Genomic DNA, 6,030 nt, shown 5'->3' with positions numbered 1-6,030 from the left:
TAAAATTAGTCAGATAATTATTGTATTTTATATAAACCAAGGGAAATAAAAACTTCCTATAAAAGTCGAGTCACTTTTGATCTTTCAAAAATAGTGTACGCAGACCTAAAAATAGCCAATTACTTATATATACTGTACTGTATTTATAAATAGGGAATTATTTATACATACTGTGTGTACAATATATAGTCACATCCCTAAAAACTATATATTTGAATGTAATAAATATCAATAGGTATGAATTTTTTAAAAACTACTTTAAATCAATATACAGTATAAATAAAAAATATACAGAGGATTATTATATTCGAAAATGTTTAAAATTATTAATGATCTTTAACATCTTGGATATATTATAATTAGCAGTTTTTTATTCCAAGTTTGTTCTGTTTACGACGACTTTTACTTTCTTTTCTTCAGACGTTTTTTACTTCTCTTTGTTTATAATTCAAGATATTTTTCCTTGAAATTCTTGTTTCCTTCCATTCTTTTTACATGATCATACCATTTATCATATATATTATTAATTTATTTTACAATGATTTAACATATGTTAGAATATTAAAAAGCATTGCTATATTCTATATTCTTTATATTATAAAACTTGCTCATTCTTTCTTGTGTTCATATCAATAGGTAATCTTGTTTTAAATATGGATCAACAGTATATAAATATTATTACAACTCATATAAAGAAATTAAATTTCTAATAGCTTAATAATCGCTTAAACAATATTAGAATTAAACATCATTAATTGTTTTAACATTAAGCAGTTTTAAAAGAGTAAATTTGTTTTGATTTTAACAAGAATTTAAGATTTGTGCATAAAATAAATATTTATTGTAATTATTGTTTTCAAATTTAAATTTGTACCAAATGAAATGTGTTAGGAAACAGTTAATGTATTTTTCTGTTTAGAATTTCATAACCTAAACTCACTGTTTATCTGTTCTTAAAATAACAAATCTTTTAAGTAAAATAATATATTTATCTATTTAAACATTTAAATATATATATATTGTGCTTATGTAATTTGCTGAAAGTTCATTTGGCATTTATTCTACAATAACTACATTCACCTCTCTTACTGTTGACTTAAGTTTGGTCTAGTTAAATGTCAACTCATTTGTGAAGCTGTAAATATATGTTACTCCCTTTAAAAAAGATACTGGAGAATAATTATAGCATCTTCTTATCAAATTTTAATATACTGTATATTCACTAATTAAATAGTTTTAATTAATTAATTATCATTGTTAAACACATTGTAAATAACTAAACAATTTGTTTACTTTTGTAAACAAATTATTTTCCAAAAATAAAATGTTGGCATAAATTTTAGAGGTAAATGAACTTGTTTTAAAACACTTCTATTTACTAAAACAGTTAATTGTAAGATTTTTTTAAAAGTTATAAATAGTTAATGAAGTAACAATTGAATTTGCTTTAAAGCATTGTTTTTCATACTATAAATATTCATACTACATGTTTATTTTTTTGGAATATGATGTATAGAAATTATATAAGAAGTTATTTAGAATATACTATGAAATTCTCTTTCAAATTATTTCCATTCACTATATTTAAAGAATAAAAATAAGAAAAAATTTGACACTCTTGAAACCCAAAGTTCAAATTTTTTCACTTGCCAATGTTAGTTGCCAAGAAATTTTATATACATTTCTATTTCAGTAATTTCTGGATCAGCTCATAAAATTAAATAGACATGAAGATAAAGTGAAAGAAAAATCTAGTGTTATATAATTGCAGATAGTATTAAAAATAAAATAAGTCCAAAATTACATTGGCATTTCTGCTTTTTTTCTGATCATGAATATCAAATTTAAATATTATATTTAAGTTATGTTTTTGAATATTTTAATCCTTTTATAATAAATTTTAAATGTATAAGAAACTGTATTTTTTTTTGTTAATTATTTCTTTTATTTTTCTTTAATAGAGCTTCAGTTTGATAGATATCAGTGAATATGATTTGGCCTCCTGGAGCTTTAATCGTGATCAATCAGACGTGATCAATCAAAGGTGAGACCAAGACCCTTTTTGATCTTTGAGATGTCTTTTGTATGTTAAATCTGTCGAGAACTCTTTAAAAAAAGCAAGATTTTTTGATGTTCTTAGTATATTAATTAAAAAAGAAAAGAGAATTTTACATAATAAAATTCGGGAAAACAAGGACTTTTTCTTAATACGAAAAAAATGCAGTGTAATGAATAAATAATTTGTAATACTTAATGCTTTTAAGTCCCTTGTAAATATGATCTATTGGCCAAATATAGGTCCTATCAGGAGTGGCCTCCTCTTATGATAGGCCCTTTATATGATGATTTGTTTTAAGGTACAGTCGACTCCCCTATAACACTGTTAATAATTCCGTGTTATATGAATTCTATGTTGTACGAGTCACATTTTACAAATACGTGAGCCGTTCACAGCCCGGCACACGTATTTGTAAAATCTAAGTGACTCGTACAACATAGAATTCATATAAAACGGAATAATCAATAGTGTTATAGGGGGTCAACTGTATTGTGAAAGAGAATTTTCTCAACTTTATCTTATAACAATCGAAAGACCTAAAAGGAACTACTTTAAAGACTTCAGACCATCAAATGAAGGAAATATTCAGTAGAAAATGGAGAAATATTTAAATTTGTGTAGAAAATGGAGGAGAACATATGGATAATTTCTAATTAACATATAGTCTATATGAACGGATTAAAATGATTAAAAATGACTTAAGACCTAATTAGTATTTTGTTATTGTCTTTTAATTAAACGGTATATATGAACTTAACTTACAATAGGTAATGCATTTAAAGCAGATAATATAAATAAACAATTATAGATGTGTATTGATATTCAACGTTAAGAAAAGCGATATACGTGGCGCCGTGGCTTAGTTGGTTAAAGCGCCTGTCTAGTAAACAGGAGATCGTGGGTTCGAATCCCACCGGTGCCTTTTAGTTNTTTATAAATAGGGAATTATTTATACATACTGTGTGTACAATATATAGTCACATCCCTAAAAACTATATATTTGAATGTAATAAATATCAATAGGTATGAATTTTTTAAAAACTACTTTAAATCAATATACAGTATAAATAAAAAATATACAGAGGATTATTATATTCGAAAATGTTTAAAATTATTAATGATCTTTAACATCTTGGATATATTATAATTAGCAGTTTTTTATTCCAAGTTTGTTCTGTTTACGACGACTTTTACTTTCTTTTCTTCAGACGTTTTTTACTTCTCTTTGTTTATAATTCAAGATATTTTTCCTTGAAATTCTTGTTTCCTTCCATTCTTTTTACATGATCATACCATTTATCATATATATTATTAATTTATTTTACAATGATTTAACATATGTTAGAATATTAAAAAGCATTGCTATATTCTATATTCTTTATATTATAAAACTTGTTCATTCTTTCTTGTGTTCATATCAATAGGTAAACTTGTTTTAAATATGGATCAACAGTATATAAATATTATTACAAATCATATTAAGAAATTAAATTTCTAATATCTTAATAATCGTTTAAACAATATTAGAATTAAACATCATTAATTGTTTTAACATTAAGCAGTTTTAAAAAAGTAAATTTGTTTTGATTTTAACAAGAATTTAAGATTTGTGCATAAAATAAATATTTATTATAATTATTGTTTTCAAATTTAAATTTGTACCAAATGAAATGTGTTAGGAAATAGTTAATGTATTTTTCTGTTTAGAATTTCATAACCTAAACTCACTGTTTATCTGTTTTTAAAATAACAACTCTTTTAAGTAAAATAATATATTTATCTATTTAAACATTTAAATATATATATATTGTGCTTATGTAATTTGCTGAAAGTTCATTTGGCATTTATTCTACAATAACTACATTCACCTCTCTTACTGTTGACTTAAGTTTGGTCTAGTTAAATGTCAACTCATTTGTGAAGCTGTAAATATATGTTACTCCCTTTAAAAAAGATACTGGAGAATAATTATAGCATCTTCTTATCAAATTTTAATATACTGTATATTCACTAATTAAATAGTTTTAATTAATTAATTATCATTGTTAAACACATTGTAAATAACTAAACAATTTGTTTACTTTTGTAAACAAATTATTTTCCAAAAATAAAATGTTGGCATAAATTTTAGAGGTAAATGAACTTGTTTTAAAACACTTCTATTTACTAAAACAGTTAATTGTAAGATTTTTTTAAAAGTTATAAATAGTTAATGAAGTAACAATTGAATTTGCTTTAAAGCATTGTTTTTCATACTATAAATATTCATACTACATGTTTATTTTTTTGGAATATGATGTATAGAAATTATATAAGAAGTTATTTAGAATATACTATGAAATTCTCTTTCAAATTATTTCCATTCACTATATTTAAAGAATAAAAATAAGAAAAAATTTGACACTCTTGAAACCCAAAGTTCAAATTTTTTCACTTGCCAATGTTAGTTGCCAAGAAATTTTATATACATTTCTATTTCAGTAATTTCTGGATCAGCTCATAAAATTAAATAGACATGAAGATAAAGTGAAAGAAAAATCTAGTGTTATATAATTGCAGATAGTATTAAAAATAAAATAAGTCCAAAATTACATTGGCATTTCTGCTTTTTTTCTGATCATGAATATCAAATTTAAATATTATATTTAAGTTATGTTTTTGAATATTTTAATCCTTTTATAATAAATTTTAAATGTATAAGAAACTGTATTTTTTTTTGTTAATTATTTCTTTTATTTTTCTTTAATAGAGCTTCAGTTTGATAGATATCAGTGAATATGATTTGGCCTCCTGGAGCTTTAATCGTGATCAATCAGACGTGATCAATCAAAGGTGAGACCAAGACCCTTTTTGATCTTTGAGATGTCTTTTGTATGTTAAATCTGTCGAGAACTCTTTAAAAAAAGCAAGATTTTTTGATGTTCTTAGTATATTAATTAAAAAAGAAAAGAGAATTTTACGTAATAAAATTCGGGAAAACAAGGACTTTTTCTTAATACGAAAAAAATGCAGTGTAATGAATAAATAATTTGTAATACTTAATGCTTTTTAAGTCCCTTGTAAATATGATCTATTGACCAAATATAGGTCCTATCAGGAGTGGCCTCCTCTTATGATAGGCCCTTTATATGATGATTTGTTTTAAGGTACAGTCGACTCCCCTATAACACTGTTAATAATTCCGTGTTATATGAATTCTATGTTGTACGAGTCACATTTTACAAATACGTGAGCCGTTCACAGCCCGGCACACGTATTTGTAAAATCTAAGTGACTCGTACAACATAGAATTCATATAAAACGGAATAATCAATAGTGTTATAGGGGGTCAACTGTATTGTGAAAGAGAATTTTCTCAACTTTATCTTATAACAATCGAAAGACCTAAAAGGAACTACTTTAAAGACTTCAGACCATCAAATGAAGGAAATATTCAGTAGAAAATGGAGAAATATTTAAATTTGTGTAGAAAATGGAGGAGAACATATGGATAATTTCTAATTAACATATAGTCTATATGAACGGATTAAAATGATTAAAAATGACTTAAGACCTAATTAGTATTTTGTTATTGTCTTTTAATTAAACGGTATATATGAACTTAACTTACAATAGGTAATGCATTTAAAGCAGATAATATAAATAAACAATTATAGATGTGTATTGATATTCAACGTTAAGAAAAGCGATATACGTGGCGCCGTGGCTTAGTTGGTTAAAGCGCCTGTCTAAATAAATATAGGCGACGCGGCGCCGTGGCTTAGTTGGTTAAAGCGCCTGTCTAAAAAGATCGAGGCTACGTGGCGCCGTGGCTTAGTTGGTTAAAGCGCCTGTCTAGTAAACAGGAGATCACGAGTTCGAATCTCGTCGGTGCCTACTGCGTGACTTTTGCATTTTTACAAACAAGAAAGATGTTCTTAAAAACACAACATCAGTTGGCAATAAGTATAGGCGACGCGGCGCCGTGGCTT

General features: G+C 25.3%; 1 protein-coding gene and 2 non-coding genes across 3 annotated transcripts in view; all 3 read left to right on the top strand.

Moving 5' to 3' along the window:
- LOC111637756 (cytochrome P450 4p1-like) overlaps positions 1-6,030 on the top strand; it is a 22,497-nt gene that overhangs the window by 15,300 nt on the left and 1,167 nt on the right. The window lies entirely within an intron of this gene.
- Trnat-agu lies at positions 2,908-2,981 on the top strand. Its single transcript has one exon. It is a non-coding gene; the product is annotated as a tRNA-Thr (tRNA).
- Positions 5,862-5,935, top strand: Trnat-agu. The gene has a single exon. It is a non-coding gene; the product is annotated as a tRNA-Thr (tRNA).

Source organism: Centruroides sculpturatus, unplaced genomic scaffold, assembly GCF_000671375.1.
Source record: "Centruroides sculpturatus isolate CEXI.00-Female unplaced genomic scaffold, Cexi_2.0 scaffold1145, whole genome shotgun sequence".
Lineage (NCBI taxonomy): Eukaryota > Metazoa > Arthropoda > Arachnida > Scorpiones > Buthidae > Centruroides > Centruroides sculpturatus.
Note: the sequence above shows the minus strand (reverse complement) of the source record. Positions and strands in the feature narration are given on the sequence as shown.